The 22,949-nt window shown below is 43.7% G+C and overlaps 1 protein-coding gene and 1 long non-coding RNA gene across 2 annotated transcripts in view; one reads left to right on the forward strand and one right to left on the reverse strand.

Moving 5' to 3' along the window:
* SUSD2 (sushi domain containing 2) overlaps positions 1-22,949 on the forward strand; it is a 288,175-nt gene that overhangs the window by 41,259 nt on the left and 223,967 nt on the right. The gene's annotated exons all lie outside the window — the stretch shown is intronic.
* On the reverse strand, positions 7,501-15,054 carry LOC130285876 (uncharacterized). Its single transcript, XR_008847401.1, has 3 exons — positions 14,497-15,054; positions 8,473-8,506; positions 7,501-7,544 (listed from the first exon to the last, which is right to left on the reverse strand). It is a non-coding gene; the product is annotated as an uncharacterized LOC130285876 (long non-coding RNA).

Below are 22,949 nucleotides of genomic sequence, written 5' to 3' on the forward strand. Positions count from 1 at the left end.
TAAGGTTCTGATAATTACTCAGAACAGATGTGAAGATGTGAATTAAAATATTAAAAACAAAATACCTGCAGTAACACTAATGGGAAAATCACTCACCACAGTAATGGAGATTACAAGCGTGGGTAGATTTAAACTGCGCATGTGCGCCGGAGATCTGTAACGGAAGTCTGCCGGCGTATAGGACTTGTAGTCATGGTGATGATACACAAGGTTAGAGTATCGGCTCTTCTGCGCATGCGCGCAGTGTTCCAAGCCTCACTCTCAACCCCCGGACATAACCAGCCTGTTTGCGCTCCAAGCCTGTTTCTGAGGCTGCCAAATGTCCATATCAATATGACAAAATATCACATGATCAAACTAATGAGACAAAATAAATATAAAACAAAAATTTAAAGTAAAATAAAAATAAAATCTGGAATGGTCCAAATCTAGCATGATTTAGTCAAGATCACATATTGTCATAGAGTCGTACTGTTGCAGTTCCAGTTCACAGACACAATGAAGTGTCCAGATCCCTATCTGCTGGAGCACGGTATCCAGTGGCAACCATATCTGAGGTCATCACTTTCACCAGCTCTCAATTGCACCATCTCTATTATATCTTAGGCTCAAGCTGGGACTATTCACATGCTTCTAATGGAGCTGCGTCCATCTGAGACCCATTCCGTTGCTGTTGACAACAGCAGAGCAAATAAGTAAAATAAAAAAATAAAAAATAGATAAATAAATAAAAAAATTAATAAAATAAAAAATATAAAAATCAAGATAAGAAAAAAATAAAAAAATGAAAAAAATGAAAAATGAAATATAAATAAATAAATAAAAATAAAAGACCCTACTGGGCTATGTGTAGATTAGAAAATCTCTCAAAACTCCAATGAGTACTATACACCCCATACTTCCGACAGATTTAAACAGACAAAAAATAACATCAAATAATCATTTATTAAGTTACGATGAAATTCCAGTGAGTGACTGTATTTCCCATCCGGTTACTGAAGAAAAAGAGAAAGAAAGAACATGGTTAGTAATATTCCTAAAAAAAGAACAACCATTTCACAATGTATAGCAGTATAAATCACTTTGTTTAATACACTGGTTTCTGTGAGACACATTCCGGAGGGGGATCAAAGAACAACTATTTCCCCAACACTCTATGAGATATTTTAAAATCCATGTTTAGACCATGTGGTTTTAATGAATTTAAGGTATAAATCCATCTCAGCTCCAACCTTTTCAAATGTCCCTGTCTGTCCCCACCTCTCTTCAGAGGTGGTACATGGTCTAGGACCATAAATTTCAAATTTCTCTCACCATGTGAAAATTCTGAAAATTGTTTAGACACAGGGAGATCGAGTTTTCTCTTGCGTATTGCATACCTATGCTGGTTCAGTCTAGTCTTGAGGTCCCATGTGGTCTCACCTACATATAGAAGGCCACATGGGCACCACAAGATGTAGACCACAAAAGGTGTATCGCAGGTGAGATATTGTTTGATGAAAAAACTTTGTCCTGTGGATGGATGGACAAAGACATCACCCTTGACCATCAATCCACAGTTAACACAAGATCTGCAGGGAAAACTGCCTTTCCTAAATGTAGTAAGATACTGTTGGCCACTCCTTTTGTTAGATATATCTGCCCTCACCAACTTATCCTTCAAATTAGTTGGTCTCCTATAGGCCATAATGGGAGATGACTTCAACTCCGGGATATGTGTATATCCCCCCAAGTAGATGCCAATGTTTTCTGACAATTTCCCCAATGTCAGGGGAAAGATCATTATATGTTGAGACAAATGCTAAGCGTGTGTCTGTGGATGCTTTGGTGCAACCAGAAGTAAGCCCTCTTTGTGTCCTGTCTATCCTGTCTTTTTGTTTCTCAATCAAACTCATGGGATATCCTCTGTCCCTAAAATTCTTAACCATTTTTTCCAAATCCTTATCAAATTTTTCTTCCGAATCTGTGACCCTTCTTGCCCTAAGTAGTTGACTATAGGGCAAGGAGTTCACCATGGGCCTGGGATGACAACTATCAAATTTGAGTAATGTATTGCAATCCGTATCCTTCACAAAGAGGTCTGTGGTTGTTACGCCGAGCGCTCCGGGTCCCTGCTCCTCCCCAGAGCGCTTGCGGCGTTCTCCTGTCTGCAGCGCCCCGGTCAGACCCGCTGACCGGGAGCGCTGCACTGTTACTGCCGGCGGGGATGCGATCCGCGTAGCGGGACGTGCCCACCCACGGGTCGCATCCCAATCCTCTCACCTGTCCCGTTCCCAAGCTGTCATGTCCCGGCGCGCGCGGCCCCGCTCTCTAGGGTGCACGCGCCGGCTCTCTGAAATTTAAAGGGCCAGTGCACCACTAATTGGTGCCTGGCCCAATCAGTTTTCAATCACTCCCATTCCTATAAAAACCCACTTCCCCTTCCTGTCCTTGTCGGATCTTGTTGCCCTAGTGCCCTGAGAAAGCGTTTTGTGTATACCAAGTCTGTGTATCCAGACCCTTGCCGTTGCTCCTGACTACGATCCATTGCTGCCTGCCCTGACCTTCTGCTACGTCCGACCTTGCTCTTGCCTTGTCCCGTGTACCGCGCCTGTCTCAGCTGTCAGTGGGGTTGAGCCGCTATCGGGTGGAACGACCTGGGGGTTACCTGCCGCTGCAAGTCCATCCCCCTTTGTGGTGGGCTCTGGTGAAAACCAGTAACTCCTTAGATTCTGTTCCCCTGGTACGGCCCACGCCATCACCTCACTGACACAGAGGATCCACCTCCAGTGTCCTCTCTGCATACCAGTCTGGATCCTGACAGTAGATCCGGCCATGGATCCCGCTGAGGTCCCGCTGCCTAGTGTCGCTGACCTAACCACCGTGGTCGCCCAGCAATCACAGCAGATCGCGCAAAAAGGACAGCAGTTGACTCAACTGACCGTTATGCTGCAACAGCTTCTGCCGCAACTACAGCAACCATCTCCTCCGCCAGCTCCTGCATCTCCTCCGCAGCGAGTGGCTGCTCCCAGCTTCCGCCTGTCTCTACCGGACAAGTTTGATGGGGACTCTAAACAGTGCCGTGGATTGCTGTCCCAGTGTTCCCTACACCTGGAGATGATGTCGGACCAATTCCCTACTGAACGGTCTAAGGTGGCTTTCGTGGTCAGTCTCTTGTCTGGAAATGCCTTGTCATGGGCCACACTGCTTTGGGACCGCAACGATCCCGCCACCGCTACTATCCAGTCCTTCTTCTCTGAAGTTCGTAGTGTTTTTGAGGAGCCAGCCCGGGCTTCCTCAGCCGAGACTGCTTTGCTGAACCTCGTCCAAGGGAGTTCTTCTGTGGGTGAATACGCCATCCAGTTCCGCACCCTCGCCTCTGAGCTATCCTGGAATAATGAGGCCCTCTGCACGACCTTCAAGAAAGGCTTATCCAGTAACATCAAAGATGTCCTGGCAGCACGAGAAATTCCTGCTAATCTGTCAGAGCTAATCCATTTGGCCACCCGCATCGACATGCGTTTCTCGGAAAGACGCCAGGAACTTTGTCAGGAAAAGGATCTTGTTCGCATCAGGCGGTTTTTCTCCCAGGCTCCTCTCTTCCAACGTCCTTTGCAATCTGTTCCTGTGCCTTCCGCCGAGGAGGCTATGCAAGTGGATCGGTCTCGCCTGACCCTACAAGAGAGGACTCGCCGCCGAAACAAGAATTTGTGCCTGTACTGTGCTAGTACCGAACATTTCCTAAAAGACTGTCCTATCCGGCCTCCGCATCAGGAGAAACGCACGTACCTAGTGAAACGACACTTGGTGTGAATTCTGCCTCTCCACGTCTGACTGTTCCTGTGCGGATTTCTCCTTCCGCCAACTCCTCCTTCTCAGCAGTGGCCTTCTTGGACTCAGGTTCTGCAGGAAACTTTATCTTGGCCTCTTTTGTTAATAGGTTCAGTATTCCAGTAACCCATCTTGTCAAGCCGCTCTTTATCTCTGTAAACGGAGAGAAATTGGACTGCACTGTGCGCTACCGCACTGAACCCCTGCCCATGAGCATTGGGCTTCACCACGAAAAAATTTAATTTTTCGTTCTGCCTAACTGCACCTCTGAAGTTCTTCTCGGCTTGCCGTGGCTCCAGCGTCATGCTCCTACCCTCGACTGGACCACCGGGGAGATCAAAAGTTTGGGTCCTTCTTGTCACAAGCGATGTCTCACTTCTGCTTCCACTAGTCAAACCCCTGAGGCTTCTTCTTTACCAGGCCTTCCCAAGGCTTACCAGGACTATTCTGATGTATTCTGCAAAAAGCAAGCAGAGGTCTTACCTCCACATAGACCTTATGATTGTCCCATTGACCTTCTTCCTGGTACCACTCCACCCCGTGGCAGGATTTACCCTCTCTCAGCCCCAGAGACTCAAGCCATGACGGAGTATATCCAGGTTTTATTCGGAAATCCTCATCCCCTGCTGGAGCGGGGTTCTTCTTTGTTTCTAAAAAGGATGGATCCTTACGCCCATGTATTGACTACCGCGGTTTAAGCAACATTACCATCAAAAACCGCTATCCTCCGCCTTTGATCTCCGAACTCTTTGACCGTCTACGTGGAGCAAGAATCTTCACCAAACTGGACTTAAGGGGCTCGTATAATCTTATTCGCATCCGTAAAGGTGATGAGTGGAAAACCGCTTTCAATACCAGAGATGGACATTTTGAATATCTAGTTATGCCCTTTGGGCTCTGCAACGACCCTGCAGTCTTCCAGGACTTTGTTAATGAGATCTTTCGGGACTTATTGTATACCTGTGTTGTGGTCCACTTGGATGACATCTTGATTTTTTCCTCTAACTTAGAGGAACACCGCCGTCCGTCAAGTGCTCCAAAGACTCAGTGAAAACCACCTGTAAATTTGAAAAATGTCTCTTTGAATGCAACAGTCTTCCTTTCCTAGGTTACCTAGTCTCTGGCCAAGGGCTTCAAATGGATCCAGATAAACTGTCGGCGGTTTTGGATTGGCCATGCCCTTCTGGACTCCGTGCTATCCAACGCTTCCTGGGATTCGCCAACTGTTATCGACAGTTTATTCCCCACTTCTCCACCATTGTGGCACCTATTGTGGCTCTGACCAGGAAGAATGCTAATCCTAAGTCGTGGCCTCCACAAGTGGATGAGGCCTTCAATCGTCTCAAAGCTGCCTTCGCCTCTGCACCAATTCTGTCTAGACCTGATCCGCTGAAACCCTTCTTCTTTGAAGTAGACGCTTCCTCAGTCGGAGCCGGAGCCATACTTCTGCAAAAAAACGCTACCGGACGTAACATTACTTGTGGTTTTTTCTCAAAGACTTTCTCTCCGGCAGAAAAGAACTACTCTATTGGAGATCATGAACTTCTGGCCATCAAGTTAGCACTCAAAGAGTGGAGACATCTATTGGAGGGTTCCAAACACCCCATTGTCATTTACACTGAGCACAAGAATTTGTCTTACCTCCAGTCCGCTCAGCGTCTGAATCCTCGCCAGGCTAGATGGTCGTTGTTTTTTGCCCGCTTCAACTTCGAGATACACTTTCGTCCCGCTGACAAGAATGTCAGAGCTGACGCCCTTTCTTGTTCCTCTGATGCATCCGAGTCTGAAGCCCCTCTGCAGCATATCATACCACCTGAGTGCCTGGTCTCCTCTGCTCCAGCCTCACTGGGGCAAACCCCCCCTGGAAAGACTTTTGTTCCTCCACGCCTTCGCCTCAGGATCCTCAAATGGGGGCATTCTTCTCACCTGCCTGGTCATGCTGGCATTAAAAAGTCCATTCAGCTAATCTCCCGTCTGTATTGGTGGCCTACACTGGAGGGTGACGTTACTGATTTTGTTCGGGCTTGTACTGTTTGTGACCGGGATAAAACCCCTAGCCAGAAGCCTGCTGGACTCCTCCATCCTTTGCCTGTCCCTGAGCAACCATGGTCCCAAATTGCCATGGATTTCATTACAGATCTTCCCGTATCCCATGGCAACACCGTTATCTGGGTGGTCGTTGATCGTTTTTCCAAAATGGCCCACTTCATTCCGCTTCCAGGCCTTCCTTCTGCGCCACAGTTGGCGAAGCAATTTTTTCTGCAGATTTTTCGTCTTCACGGGCTTCCCACGCATATCGTCTCGGATAGAGGTGTTTAATTTGTGTCAAAATTTTGGAGAGCTCCCTGTAATCAGTTAAAGATCAAATTAAATTTCTCGTCCTCTTATCACCCCCAATCCAATGGACAAGTGGAAAGAGTAAACCAGATTCTTGGTGACTACTTGCGACATTTTGTCTCCTCCCGCCAAGATGATTGGGTCGACCTTCTGCCCTAGGCTGAATTCTCGTACAATTTCAAATACTTTGAATCCTCCGCCAAATCCCCATTCTTTGTGGTGTACGGCGGTCACCCTCTGCCCCCCCCCCTCCCCATTCCCACTTCTTCTGGAGTTCCTGCCGTGGATGAAGTAATCCAGGACTTCTCCGCTATCTATAGGGAGACTCAAAAGTCGCTCCTACTGGCCTCGTCTCGAATGAAGAGACATTCAGACAAAAAGAGAAGAACTCCTCCTGTCTTTCTCCCTGGGGACGAAGTGTGGCTCTCTGCCAAATACATATGCTTTCGTGTCCCTTGCTACAAGTTGGGTCCTCGCGAACTCGGTCCTTTTAAAATCAAGAATCAAATTAATTCTGTCTCTTACAAACTTCATCTTCCTTCTTCTCTTCGCTTTCCTAACTCTTTCCATGTGCCTCTTCTGAAACCTCTTGTGCTTAACCGCTTTTCTCCCAAGGTTACTGTTCCAGCTCATGTTTCCGGCTCCTCTGATGTCTTCGCTGTTAAAGAGATCCTTGCCTCCAAGATCGTCCGAGGTAAAAGATTTTTTTTAATTGATTGGGAGAATTGTGGCCCTGAAGAGAGGTCGTGGGAACCTGAGGCCAACAATTTTGACAAGGAGCTTGTACGCAGATTCCTGGGCTCCAAAAAGAAGGGGAGACCTAAAGGGGGGGTACTGTTATGCCAAGCGCTCCGGGTCCCTGCTCCTCCCCGGAGCGCTCGCGGCGTTCTCCTGTCTGCAGCACCCTGGTCAGACCCGCTGAGCGCTGCACTGTTACTGCCGGCAGGGATGCGATCCGTGTAGCAGCACGCGCCCGCCCGCGGGTCGCATCCCAATCCTCTCACCTGTCCCATTCACTGGCTGTCACGTCCCGGCGCACGCGCGGCCCCGCTCTCTAGGTCCCTGTGTACCGTGCCTGTCTCAGCTGTCAGTGGGGTTGAGTCACTATCGGGTGGAACGACCTGGGGGTTACCTGCCGCTGCAAGTCCATCCCGCTATGCGGCGGGCTTTGGTGAAAACCAGTAACCCCTTAGATTCCGTTCCCCTGGTACAGCCCACGCCATCACCTCACTGACACAGAGGATCCACCTCCAGTGTCCTCTCTGCATACCAGTCCGGATCCTGACAGTGGTTAAATGGTGTTCATGTATTGTGACTAGTACATCAAGGAAGCTTACCGATACATGAAAGTGAGTCAGAGAGAAGCGGATGTCTGGATCCTGTTCATTGAGGTAATACTGAAATGATAATAAATCTGTCAAAGTTCCGGTCCATATTAAGAAAACATCGTCTATGTACCTCCACCACTCCAGGATAAACCTGGAGTGGTGGGATACATAGACGTAGCGCTCCTCAAACCATTACATAAAAATGTTGGCATACGTTGGCGCAACATTGCTGCCCATAGCGGTGCCCCGCCTTTGTAGGAAGAATTGATCAATAAAGGTAAAGTAGTTGTTTTCAAGTACAATGTGAAGCAAAGCAACAATAAAGTAAATCTTAGATGTAAAGTTAGCCTGTTGTAAAGATGTGGTGACCGCCTCTACACCCCCATCATGTTGGATGGAGGTGTAGAAACTCACCACATCGAAAGAAGCAATAATCGCTCTTCCGGAATCTCAATGTTCTCAATTTTGGAGAGAAAATCTGAGGTATCTCTAATATAAGACTTAGCTTTTGTTGCAAATTGTCTCAGTACTTTGTCAAGAAAGATGGAAATTCTGGACGTAATGGAATTTTTACCTGAAACAATTAAAAGGTAGAGTTGAGGTGTCACCGGAAAAAGAACTGTAAGATACCTTTGGACATTATCATCAATCACAGACATACTCAGACCCATTCCCAAAATGTTTTCATTTTCCTCTCAATAGTAAATTTTGGATCTCCTGATAATCGTTCATAGACCTCTCTGTCATGGAGCTGTCTCTTTGCCTCCTTCATATATTGTCCCTTGTCCATGACCACGACCGCACCACCCTTATCGGCTGGTTTGATCACCAGGTCGCGGTCATGGACAAGGGACACCAATGCATCAAGTTCACCTCTGGTCATGTTAGGATGTTTTAATTTAACATTGCTATTTTTTAACTTCAATAAATCCCTTCTGATACAGTCAGCATATGTATCAATATCATGAGTGTCAAATACAGGATTAAACTCACTCACATTTTTGAGGCCCAGATCTTGTAGTCTCATGTCACTAGAGGAGGAAGAGGAAACACAACTTAAAGTATTATTCATACCCTCCTTATGCATAAATCAAACTTTCAATTTCAATTTTCTAATAAATTGAGATACATCGAGTTCCAACTGGAACCAATCTATATATGTGCTCGGGCATAAATTTAAACCTTTGCTGAGTACTTGCATTTGGTCTGTAGTTAGTGTTTTAGAAGAGATGTTGATCACATTCATCACTTCCTGTGTGTCCCTCTGTGTTGTAGTGCTTTGATGTTCCTTCGATCTCGTGTCCTTATTCCTTCGGTTGTGTTTCCTGCCGCTCCTCCTGTAGCGTCCCCTTGAGGTGGGCCTACCCCTAAAAAAGGCTTAGTAGTAGTGTTACGGAGATCCTCATCCATTGTAACCCTTTTGGCAGCATCATTGAGTTCCACAGTCTCCCAACAACGTCTGTTTTTTCTCCAATTCGTAGAGACTGTACTCCAATTGTACACTCTCCCCAATGAGTAGTCCTGACAGTCTCTATGCCATTTTCTCTTTTTATTTTCCTCTAATTCACCTCTAAAGTTGGTCAAAAAATCATTTTGTTTAGTCAGAAATTGTTGTAGATCTGTGTCTGGCAAAATGTCCTTCAGTACAGTTTCATAATCACCTACCGATTTTTTAACACCAAGTAAGTCCTGCTGCAAAAATTAAATCTGGAGCAAAATTAAATCCAGAGAATACTTATTTGATATAGCTTCAAACTTCATGCGATAGTCAGTGTCATTCATATACGCATTATCTCTAGGGTGTGACCTCATTCCCCTCGGTATCATCTGTGCCTTATAATACTCTGCCATCATGGGGAGGTGGAGCTGGAGGTTAAGCAATTTCTTAGTTGCAAATTCATAGTTTCTCTGTGCAAATTCATAGTTTCTCTGTGCAAATTCATAGTTTCTCTGTGTATCAATACTTGATATGTAGGAAAGTAGCGTCCTCTGACACACCGCCAAGAATACCAGTCACGTCCACATCAGTGTAAGAAAAAAACATTCACCATATTGTTACCTTTTGGTGTTTCAGTGTCCATCTTGTCAAGATCCAGATTTTGTACAATGATGAAAAAAAGGTGCACGCCTGTAAACCAATTAAACAGCAATCCAAGGGAAGCAGCACCCCAAAAAATTGCTAATATGGTGCACGCAGAACCGAACCCCGGTCAATGGTCCATATGTAAATATAAATTAGTAGAAATCCGCAGCACACAAATTGATGAAAGTGCAAAAAAATGAAATTTATTCCATATCTTGGTGAAAGTTACAGCGACTTTTCAACCAGCTCTCCTGATCTTTCTCAAGCACAACACAAGTGAATAAAGCCACCATTTTTATAGGCCACACAATTACAGATATAATTAATATAAAAGTGTACAAAATCACAGTTCATAAAAAGTCACAACACTCCAAACTAATCAATCAGTGCACAGTATACAAAGTATACAATTATCAAAAATTTCCACAAATCCATATATACATGTAATACCGAAATCATTAAATAATCCCTAATAAGGTTCTGATAATTACTCAGAACAGATGTGAAGATATAAATTAAAATATTAAAAACAAAATACCTGCAGTAACACTAATGGGGAAATCACTCACCACATTAATGGAGATTACAAGTGTGGGTAGATTTAAACTGCGCATGTGCGCCGGAGATCTGTAACGGAAGTCTGCGGGCGTATAGGACTTGTAGTCATGGTGATGATACACAAGATTAGAGTATCGGCTCTTCTGCGCACGCAGTGTTCCAAGACTCACTCTCAACCCCCGGACATAACCAGCCTGTTTGGACTCCAAGCCTCTTTCTGAGGCTGCCAAGTGTCCATATCACCATGACAAAATATCACATGATCAAACTAATGAGACAAAATAAATATAAAACAAAAATGAAAAGTAAAATAAAAATAAAATCTGAAATGGTCCAAATCTAGCATGATTTAGTCAAGATCACATATTGTCATAGAGTCGTGCTGTTGCAGTTCCAGATCACAGACACAATGAAGTGTCCAGATCCCGATCTGCTGGAGCACGGTATCCAGTTGCAACCATATCTGAGGTCATCACTTTCACCAGCTCTCAATTGCACCATCTCTATTAAATCTTAGGCTCAAGCGGGGACTATTCGCATGCTTCTAATGGAGCTGCGTCCATCTGAGACCCATTCCGTTGCTGTTGACAACAGCAGAGCAAATAAATAAAATAAAAAATAAAAAAATAAAAATAAAAACATAAAAAAATAAAAATAAAATAAAATAAAAAATATAAAAATAAAGATAAGAAAAAAATGACAAAAATGAAGAAATAAAAAATGAAAATGAAATATAAATAAATAAATAAAAATAAAAGACCCTACTGGGCTATGTGTAGATTAGAAAATCTCTCAAAACTCCAATGAGTACTATACACCCCATACTTCCGACAGATTTAAACAGACAAAAAATAACATCAAATAATCATTTATTAAGTTACAATGAAATTCCAGTGAGTGACTGTATTTCCCATCCGGTTACGATACATGAGAGTGAGTTTTGAAACTGCTGGAGGTTTGCCTCCCCCATGTGAATGTACAGGGTACTTTCACACGGGCGGGTTTACAGTAAGTTTTCTGCTTCAAGTATGAGCTGCAGCAAATTTTTCGCCGCAGCGCAAACTCCTAGCAGGGAACTCACTATAAACCTCCGCCAGAGCGAATGAACCCTAAAAACACAACACTACACTATCACATAATAAAGGGTAAAACACTACATATACACCCCCTTACACTGTCCCCCCCCAATAATAATTAAAAACGTATTGTATTCCATTTTGGAAACTACATCCCTCACGTAATGTAATAAGGGGTACAGTGAGCATTTACGCCCCACAGGTGTCTGACAGATTTTTGCAACAGTGGTCTGTGAAAATGAAAAATTTTTTTTTTCATTTGCTCAGCCCACTGTTCCAAAGATCTGTCAAATGGCAGTGGGATGTAAATGCTCACTGCACCCCTTATTAAATTCTGTGAGGGGTGTAGTTTCCAAAATGGGGTCACATGTGGGGGGGGGGTCCACTGTTCTGGCACCACGGGAGGCTTTGTAAACGCACATGGCCCCTGAGTTCCATTCCAAACAAATTCACTCTTCAAAAGCTCAATGGCGCTCCTCCTCTTCTGAGCATTGTAGTTCGACCGCAGAGCACTTGACGTCCACACATGGAGTATTTCCATACTCAGAAGAAATGGGGTTACAAATTTTGGGGGTAATTTTCTCCTATTACCCCTTGTAAAAATGTAAAATTTGGGGAAAAACCAGCATTTTAGTGAAAAAATATTTTTTTCATTTACACATCCAACTTTAACAAAAAGTCGTGAAATACCTGTGAGGTGTTAAGGCTCGCTGTACCCCTTGTTACATTCCTTGAGGGGTATAGTTTCCAAAATAGAATGCCATATGGGTATTTTTGCTGTCCTGGCATGATAGGGGCTTCCTAAATGCGATATGCCCCCCAAAAACCATTTCAGCAAAATTTGCTTTCAAAAACCCAAATGTGACTCCTTCTCTTCTGAGCATTGTAGTTCGCCCACAGAGCATTTTACGTCCTAACATGGGGTATTTCCATACTCAGAAGAGATGGGGTTACAAATTTTGAGGGGCATTTTCTCCCATTACCTTTTATAAAAATGGTAAGTTTGGGGGAAAAAACTGCACTTTAGTGAAAACATTTTTTTTTCCATTTACATATACGACTGTAACGAAAAGTCGTCAAACACCTGTGGGGTGTTAAGGCTCAGTGGACCCCTTGTTACGTTCCTTGAGGGGTGTAGTTTCCAAAATGGTATGCCATGTAGGGGGTTTTCTGCTTTTCTGGCACCACAGGGGCTTCCTAAATGTGACATGCCTGCCTAAAACCATTTCAGAAAAACTCACTCTCCAAAATCCCACTGTCGCTCCTTCCCTTCTGAGCCCTCTACTGCGCCTGCCGAACACTTGAAATACACATATGAGGTATTTCCTTACTCCAGAGAAATTGGGTTACAAATTTTGAGAGGATTTTTCTCCTTTCCCCCTTATAAAAATTCAAAAACTGGGTCTACAAGAACATGTGAGTGTAAAAAATGAAGATTTTGAATTTTCTCCTTCAATTTGCTGCTATTCCTGTGAAACACCTAAAGGGTTAACACACTTACTGTATGTCATTTTGAATACGTTGAGGGGTGAAGTTTTTATAATGGGGTCATTTGTGGGGTATTTCTAATAAGAAAGCCCTTCAAATTCACTTCAAACCTGAACTGGTCCATGAAAAATTCTGATTTAGAAAATTTTGTGAAAAATTGGAAAATTGCTGCTGAACTTTGAAGCCCTCTGATGTCTTCCAAAAGTAAAAAGATGTCAACTTTATGATGCAAAAATAAAGTAGACATATTGTATTTGTGAATCAAAATATAATTTATTTGAAATGTCTATTTTCCTTACAAGCAGAGAGCTTCAAAGTTAGAAAAAATGCAAAACTTTCAATTTTTTCATAACATTTTGCAATTTTTCACCAAGAAATGATGCAAGTATGGACAAAATTTTACCACTAACATAAAGTAGAATATGTCATGAAAAAACAATCTCGGAATCAGATTGAAAGGTAAAAGCATCCCAGAGTTATTAATGCTTAAAGTGACAGTGGTCAGATGTGCAAAAAACGCTCTGGTCCTACAGTGAAAAATGGCCTGGTCCTTAAGGGGTTAAAGAGATGGAAATATTCTTTTAAGTCTCGAAATATGTCTCAAGTATACCCTCTTTAGACCGCCAGGGCAAAGTAAGCTCAAAAAGCATCTATTGTTTTTTGTTTTACCACTTAAACTCAATAGAAATGACCACCGAATCATGCTGTAAAGTTTTCCCTTTGTAAGTTTGAATCTGACTCATTGATTGAACTGCTTTTTTGTCTACTGCTAATGGACCTGTTTTCCCCCCATTATGAATTGTCCACTAAAATAAATGAAATTAAATAAATAGCAGTGATGATATACCCTTTGATTTGTCCTCTTGTCTGTAATATCAAAAATCTTTCTATTTGTAGAAAGCTATAGGTGACATTAATATTGGCGCCACTGCAGCCTCCATAGGGAGCTAGCTTTTCTAGACTTTTCAATGGCACATCTGTCTTGTAATAATAGATCCCTGCTCCAATAACATGCTGCCTAGGACTCTACTGTTAGGCCACGTTCACATGTCAGAATTTCCTTGCCGGATTTCGCATTGGAATCAGGTACAAAGATTCCGCTGTAACGGTATTCTGCTGCGGCAGATGTTTCCAGCACGGAAATTCCATTTTCCCTGTTCGCACAGGGAATGAACATTATTTGTGCTGAGTCTGCACAGAATGCATAGCTGTCTATGGGATGGTGCATTCCCTGCAGTGTCCGGAATGTCTGTACGGAGATTCTCCATGCAAACATTCCGTTGTGTGAACTTAGCTTTAGTTCCCAGCTCCCATGGCAGATGAAAATTGGAGTCTGCCCTTTCCTCAGTTACAAATAAATATAGGTTTGATAAGGATAGGTTCATGAAGTTTATTAACGCCTGACTACTCTCTAGACCTACAAGTGACCTATTAAGTGAAAACTTGCGTTTGGTCAAAGGTCTTGAGAACTTGCTAAGATGGCTATGACCCTATAGAGATGTTCTTCTCTTTAGTCATTTTATAGACCTCAGCATTCCTGAGATAAAGACACTGTGTAATGTCATAGTATCAAAACATAAAACTGAAGTAGTAGTTTCCATATATCTATCTATTTATCTATCTATCTATCTATCTATCTATCTATATATATATATATAAATTTAATAAAAGTGCTGTACAAAAAATAGGAACCACTGTAGCTATATGAAGTACTAAGCAATTTTTAATAACATTTTCTAGCATGTCCTATTACAAAGCCATATATGTTGCCATTATGCCATACGGTGCCTATTTAGTACCGTTTGAACACTCTTACCTTCAGAACAGTCTTCATTCCTTGTGTTGTACATTCTACAAAGTGCTGGAAACATTCTTTAGAGATTTAGACATGATGGTATCACGCAGTTGCTGCAGACTTGTATGCTGTACATCCAAGATACTAATCCCCCGTTCCACCACATCCCAAAAATGATCTATTGGAATGAGATCTGGTGACTGTCGAGGCCATTCAGATCAGTGAACTCACTGTCATGTTCAAGAAACAACTGTGCCAAGAAAATGTCCCCCACACTATTACACCACCACCACCTGCCTGAACAATTGCTACAAGGCAGGCTGGATCCATGCTTTCATGCTGTTTATGCCAAATTCTGACCCTACCATCCGAATGTTGCAGCTGAAATAGAGATTCATTACACCAGGTAACATTCTTTAAGTCTTCCTTTGTCCAGTTTTAGTGAGCCTGTGTGAATTGTATCCTCAGTTTCTTGTTCTCAGTTAACAGGAGTGGCACCTGGTGTGGTCTTCTGCCGCTGTAGCCCATCTGCTTCAAGGTTAGATGTGTGGTAGAGGGGGTAAGGCAGGGCAGAAGGAATTACCCTAGGGGCAGATGGTGCCAGGGTGTGGTTTATCTTCAATATCACCCGAAGGTATACCGCTGGATCCTGGGCTAGGCACGAGGGCAATAATGAATCCGACCCCAAGTTACGGAACAACAGTGGTTTTACTGAGTTAGACAGGTGGAATAGTCTGTACAGCTTACCCATGCCCACGGAGGTGACCAGTGACTTCAGAGACCTTAGAGCTTACTGGGACTTGTAGTGGACTGGGACAACTTTGATGCAGGCCAAGCTGACTGAAGGCAGGTTGACTTTGACTGAGACTGATTATACCCCATTTTAAAGGGGTACTCCGGTGCTTAGACATCTTATCCCCCATCCAAAGGATAGGGGATAAGATGGCTGATCACGGGGGTCCCGCCGCTGGGGACCCCCGTGATCTTGCACGCCACACCCCGTTTATAATCAGTCCCCGGAGTGTGTTCGCTCCTGGTCTGATTACCGGCGACCACAGGGTTAGCGGCATGTGACGTCAAGCCCTGTGATCGACAGTAATCAGACCCGGAGCGAACACGCTCCGGGGACTGATTATAAACGGGGTGCGGTGTGCAAGATCACGGGGGTCCCCAGCTGCGGGACCCCACGATCAGGCATTTTATCCCCTATCCTTTGGATAGGGAATAAAATGTCTAAGCGCCGGAGTACCCCTTTAAGCTAACCAGGCTCTGACAGGGACCTGGGGGTAGTGGACTTGTAGACTTGGGGCTGCGTGATTGACTTGAGGCCTCCTCTGGACTCCAGACACAGTCTTAGGACTTGACTGCACTGGACCTCAGCAAAGACTTAGACTGGAACTCAAGAAAGAGAACTAGCTCCTCCCAGGGCTTATATGGGGGAGACTGGGAGGGGTCCCATAGGTCACCCTATGGTCACACGGTCACTGATACCTCACTAGGTTACAATCACATGACACTGGTTATTCACATGTAAACTGTTCTTAAAGCTATAACACATTTTTGGTAGAATACATTATATAACACACACATGAATGAATACACAATGAAACAGGTGACCAGGGCAATGCCCCCCCCCCCCCCAGATTAATTTCCTTAGTTACATTCGGGACATCCCCAAAGATGTCCCGGTAACCTTTCTGCAGCTCTGCATTAACTTTGAAAACGTAGGGGCCGCCGGGAGGTACCGCACACGGGACGTCACTGACCTAAGGTGGGGGAACTATACTGCCAACCTAATGTGGGTGAACTATACTGTCAACCTAATGTGGGGGGAATTATGCTGACAACCTTATGTGGGGGGAACTATAATGACAACCTAATGTGGGGGAAATATGCTGACAACCTATTGTGGGGGGAACTATGCTGACAATTTAATGTGGGGGGAACTATGCTGACAACCTAATGTGGGGGAACCATGCTGACAACCTAATGTGGGGGGAACTATGCTGTCTACCTAGTGTGGGGGAACTATGCTGCCTACCTAGTGTGGGGGAATTATGCTGCCTACCTAGTGTTTGGGGAACTTTGCTGCCTACCTAGTGTGGGGGAACTATGCTGTGTACTTGAAGGGGTACTCCACTGCCCAGCATTCAGAACATTTTGTTCCGAACTCTGGGTGTGGGCTGCAGGGGTTGTGATGGCACAGCTACGCCCCTTGTGACATCACGTTATGCCCCCTCAATGCAAGTCTATGGGAGGGGGCATGTCGACCACCGCACGATACTCTGATAGTGCCCCTCCCGAGACTAGACTCTGGATCCGCACCTGCATAAATGAGGTATTTATAAGGTCTTCCTTCCCTCTGTTAAACTTTTTAGAAACTATTGGTCGCTATTGACCACAATATCTAAGGGATTAAAAGACCGGGATCGCAGTCATCTCAAATTCTGGTCATTGCAGCAGGGTGTTACAGAGGAGACTCTAAAATCCACTGAGAATGTTGCTGGCACACTGACTTTGTCTGTCCCATCTCTGCAACATAACTGTGCATTTTGATGGGCAAAGGCAGTCAGTAGCATATGTGTGTAGACAATGCATTTGAAATGTCTTCAGACCCTTCAATCACTTTTGTAAAATCAATAAAGTCCACATTTCCCCCATCAATCTGCCCTCAATACTCCATAAAGTGAATGTAAAAACTGAATTTTTGAATTTGTTTTCAAGTGTATTGTGCTTATAACTGGCATGGACATAAGTATTAAGACCCTTTACTCAGTTGAAGCCCCTTTGACAGTGATTACAGCTTCCAGTCTTCTTTTGTTTAATGCCACAAGATGTGCACACCTGGATTTGAGGATTTTCCCCTCAAGTCAGGTTGGATGGGGACCATTGGTGGACAACCATTTTTAGGTCTTTTTAGAGACATTCCCAGAGTTGTCCCTAAGCCACTTATACCAAGGCCCTTGCCACAATTACTTAGATTGGTGGGGTGACCAGCTCTAGGAAGAGTTCTGGTTGTTCCATCATTCTTCTATTTAAGAATTACAGAGGCTACTGCTCTCTAGAAAATGCAGCCAAAATGTATTTTTTTTAATAGTTATCAGCATTAAATAATATAGAATTGTGGAGATAGATTTAACTTATTTCTAAACCAGTAAGCTTACTATTGAAGAGTAGCCTTGGGCCAAATAACAGCTTATCTTTCAGAAATAAAACATGTATATGTGCTCAGAAATTATGTACTTAGGGTAGCAATAGATATATATTTATTTCATAAAAAGCTCCATGTCTGTCCCCAGGTTGGGTGTGGTATTGAAGTGGTACTCCACTGGCCAGCGTTTGGAAGTAAATGTTCCGAACACTGTTGTTGTGCTGTGGGGGTTGGCCATGCCCCTCGGGACATCGCGGCCATGCCCCCTCAATGCAAGTCTATGGGAGGGGGCGTAACGACCATCATGCCCCCTCCCATAGACTTGCATTGAGGGGGTGTGACCATGATGTCACAAGGGGTGTGACCGACAGCCGCAGCGTGAAAACAGCGTTCGGAACATTTACTTCAGAACGCTGGCCAGTGCAGTACCCCTTTAAAACTTGGCTCCATTCACTCCAATGGAACTGAGCTGCAGAACCACACCCAACCTGGAGACAAACAGGGAGTGTTTTTTGAAAGAAATTAGCTCTGTTTTTCTATGCCTGTATAACCCCTTTAACATAAAATAAAACAATATTGGCAGCAACATTATTGTATTTTACTTAAAAATATTGACATGCCATAACCTCCACCACGGCCATTACATCTGTGTTTATGTCATCACTGGTCAACATGGTTATATGAGTGTTTGCATATATATGTACTGACAAGTGTAGTCTATGATTTTAATACAGTTCAGGCAAAGGTATTTCTACATATACCATCTAGCTATATATACCATAAGCTAAAAAGGCACTCTTAACAACCTAAAAGAACACTTGTTAACCTAATGCCACCCCAAAAGTTATTTAACTCTAAGCTGGAACACTTGTGATGAGTTCTCTGATATTTAAAAGGTGTCACACAAATCTATTTCCTGACAAATTTTTGTTTCAAATCCATGTCTAGTGTTAGTCTTGATACATCTACCAGCTAAGAATATATGCAGAGCTTTTCTGTTGCAAGCAGTAGCTCCCATAGGGCACTGGTATATGCACAGCCCGATAACCATGCATAATACACACACAATAAATAATAGTTCAAGTTCTGTCTGTAACCTTTATTATGGCTTGAGCATAAAATACAGATTTGTTATGATATTGCAGTTTAAACAATCACAGGACTAGAGGTGAGTGAACCCGGTCTCGGTAAAAACTTTAGGGTAAATTAAGTTCACTGAACTTTCGTCTGGCTTGGCTCTCGTGAACCCTGGCATCGGCACTATTATTAGCAGAAGGTACAAGGAACACATGGCGTTTTGGGCCTATAGAAATATTGAGACATGAGACAATAAACATGAGAGCCAAGAATACCTTACAGCTAACAGCAAGAACACATGACCCCAGGTTATCCAGGTTTCATCCCAGAAAGACTTTACAAATCTTATAGAAAGCAAGCTGAGTAAATCAGTGGGCTGACCTCAGACAGTGACCTCCTGTCACCTTCCTGCATTTCTGTTTTCAATTGGTGCACTACAGATCCCAGCAGTGTTATTGCACAGCGAGCCCATTAAAGCTATCACATTACAATACAAAGCAAGCTGAGCAAAGCATTGAACAGTAAGATGACCTATTTTAACATAAATATGTATTAAAAACATGTATAGTAAACATGGAATATGCATATTTATGTATATTTTCTGGGTTTAATCAGACATAGAGGGAGATTTATCAAAACTTGCGCAAAAGAAAACATAGATTGGTTCTTTAATTTTTTTTAAAGGCCTTTGCAATATAAAACAGGTCATCTGATTGGTTGCTATGGGAACTGGTCAACTTTTCTTCTGCACAGGTTTTAATAAATCTCCCCCATTCTCTTCTAGTGTTATCATCTCCCTGAAGGCAAGGCATAAACCCAACCTAGTCCTTATGGATAAGGGAGGGAAGGAGAAAAGACAGACAGGTAAGACCTTAGAAAATAGCTTCAGGTTCGGAATTAAGAAGAGCAATGGGTCTATAACTGGAGCAATCATGAGGATCTTTATCAGGTTTAGGCAGCAGAGTAATCAAAGAGTGTAAAAAGGACTGAGGATCTCCTCACCCTCCATAAAGGAATTAAAAAGAGGAACAAGTTTAGGTACGAGGATAGAAGAATAGATCTTATAATACAAATAGGTAAATCCGTCTGGACCGGGTGAGCGACCAGTAGGAAGAGACTTAAGGACCTCCAGGAGCTCCTCACTAGTAATGGGAGCGTTAAGAACCTCAGGGTCCGCCCCCGACAAAGTCGGTAAACCACATCGTGAGAAATAAGCATCTAGATCAGCCGCACGCTGCACCGGGTCAGACAGAAGTTGAGAGGGAGGAGAATATAGTCAACTAGAAGACGAGAAACATCAACCGGATGATAATGAAGAACCACAGAAGAGTCTTTCAGAGCTGAGGGAGACTGGGCTACCATTCTGTCACGTAGGTGTCTGGCCAACATGGTGTGAGCCTTATTACCTTTTTCATAAAAACTGTAACAATGCTGGATGTGGATCCACAGGTGTAACAGTGCCCCCCACCCCCTTTGGTCTCCCCCTCCTTTTGCGGTTCAGAAATTTACTGAGTAGATCACGGTCCAGGATATTTTCTTCAGGCTCCCAAGATCTCTCCTCCAGACCGAATCCTTCCCAATCCACAAGATAAAAGTGTTTTCATCTGATAAACTTGGAGTCCAAAATCTCCAAGTAAACATCAGAGGTACCAGAGATGGGAGTAGGTGAAATGTCTTTTTTAAAGAAGCTGTTGTGAATGACAGGTTTCAAGAGGGAGACATGGAAGGAATTCGGGATCCGGGGATAGAACGGCAGAAAGAGAGATTAGGCCACAGGATTTAAACATTTCTTGATTTTAAAGGGACCAAGAAAGCGAGGGCTCAGTTTATTGGGTACTCTGAAGCAGATATGCTTGGCAGACAACCAGACATTGTCACCAGGAGAGAACTCGGGAGGGGAATATCTTTTCTTGTCTGCTTGAGACTTCATTCGACACGTAGCACGCAAAAGAGAAGAACGTGTCTTCTGCCAGATGATGGAAAAGTTCTGCACTTGCTCATCAACTGCAGGAACTCCGGAAGAAGAGGATAAAGGAAGAGGAGGATGAGGAGGAAGTCCATAAATTACGAAGAAAGGCGAAATTCCAGTAGATTCAGAATTCTTATGATTGTATAAGAAGTCTGCCCAAGGAAGTAAATCGACCCAGTCGTCTTGACGAGCAGTAATGAAATGGTGAAGATAGTCTCCTAAGACCTGATTCACCCTCTCAACCTGTCTATTGGATTGAGGGTGGTAGGCTGAGGAAAAGTCCAACTTGACTTGGACATGTGAGCAGAGGGCCCGCCAGAACTTAAAGACGAACTGGACTCCACAGTCAGATACAATATGTGAGGGCAAACCATGCAAACGGAAGATGTGGCAAAGGAACTGTTTAGCAAGCTGTGGTGCAGATGGAAGTCCAGGCAGTGGCACAAAATGAGCCATTTTAGGAAATCGGTCCACTACCACCCAAACGACAGTATTGCCTCCAGAAGACGGAAGGTCAGTAATGAAGTCCATAGCAATATCGGTCCAGGGAAGCTCTGGAAAAGGCAAAAGCTGTATAGGACCTGCAGGTTTAGAACGAGGGGTCTTATACCGGGCACAGACCGAACAGGAACGGACAAAATCAACTACATGCTGTCTTAAAATAGGCCACCAATATTGTCTGGAGATGAGCTGTAAGGACTTATGAGTTCCAGAATTACCAGCCAGAAGAGAGGAATGGCCCCATTTCAAGACTTGGAGTCTTAAACGCGGAGACACATAAGTCTTTCCAGGAGGCAGGTGCTGAAGATTTGCTGGAGCTGCGGGGATGAGACGCTCAGGAGGAATAATATGCAGAGTAGTGTTGCTCGCGAATATTCGCAATGAGAATTTTATTCGCAAATATCGCATATTCGCGAATTCGCGAATATTCGCGAACATAGCACTATATATTCGAAATTCTTCTTCTTTTTTTTTTCACAGTGCACATCACAGTGATCATCCCTCTCTGCTTCCAGCTTGTGTGGTGTAAAGAAGACTCTAATACTACTGTGTGAGACTGGCGTGCGTATTTTCGCATATGCAAATGTTTGTATATGCTAATTTTCGTATATGCTAATTTTTGCATATGCTAATTTTCGCATATGCGAAAATAAGAAGCAAATTTAACGAATATGCGAATTTAGCGAATATATGACGAATATGCGTCCATGTATTCGCGAAATATTGCGAATTCGAATATGGCCTATGCTGCTCAACACTAATGCTGAGGAGGAGATTCTCGGTCTTGCACATCAGAAGACCTGGAAAGAGCGTCAGCTAGAAGATTCTTCTCTGCAAGACGGAAGTGGATGTAAGAGTCAAATTTAGAGAAGAACAGAGACCATCGGGCCTGCCGGGGGTTGAGATGATGGGCTGTCTGAAGATAAAGCAAGTTCTTGTGGTCAGAATATATAGTAACAGGATGTACTGAACCTTCCCAGGGATGACACCATTCTTCCAAGGGCAAGTAACGAAAAAGGAGATGGGGCAACTCACCGGTAAGGTGCAATCAGACTTCTTTATTCTTTAAAACATGTTGTAGGTACAGAACATGTAAAGTTAGGAGAGAAAAGATGCTTTTTACTTCTTGCAGCAGAGCAGACAACAGGTTCTTCCAAGGCCAGCTTTATAGCCAAGAGTTCACGGTCTCCTATAGAATAGTTTTTTCTCTGCGGGAGAGAAGGTTTTAGAGAAAAAGCCACATGTTACAATTCTTCCCTTAGAGGACTTTTGTGTTAAGACAGCTCCTGCTCCAACCAAAGATGCATCCACCTCCAAAAGAAAAGACTTGCCAGAGTCGGATCTAGACAGGACCGGTGCCGAAGTGAAGGAATACTTTAACAGTTTAAAAGCATATTCAGCCTCTGGAGTCTAGACCTTGGGATTAGAAGTCTTCTTGGTGAGAGAGACAATGGGCGCTACCAAGGAGGAGCATTGCGGAATAAATTGCGATAGTAATTGACAAAACCAAGAAAACGCGGAATAGCTTTTAAGCCGGTAGGTCGGGGACAGTTCAGTACAGCTGACAACTTGTTAGGATCCATCTGTAGACCTTGACTAGTAACAATGTAACCCAGAAAAGGAAGACTTTACTTTTTGAAAACGCACTTCTCAAGTTTAGCGTAAAGATGGTTGTCACGAAGACGTTGTAAGACCTGACGAATGTGGGAGCGATGAGTCTGAAGATTGGGCGAGTAGATGAGTATGTCCAAATAGACTACGACACAGGTGTATAAG

Source organism: Hyla sarda, chromosome 1 (genome assembly GCF_029499605.1).
Source record: "Hyla sarda isolate aHylSar1 chromosome 1, aHylSar1.hap1, whole genome shotgun sequence".
NCBI classification, from domain to species: domain Eukaryota; kingdom Metazoa; phylum Chordata; class Amphibia; order Anura; family Hylidae; genus Hyla; species Hyla sarda.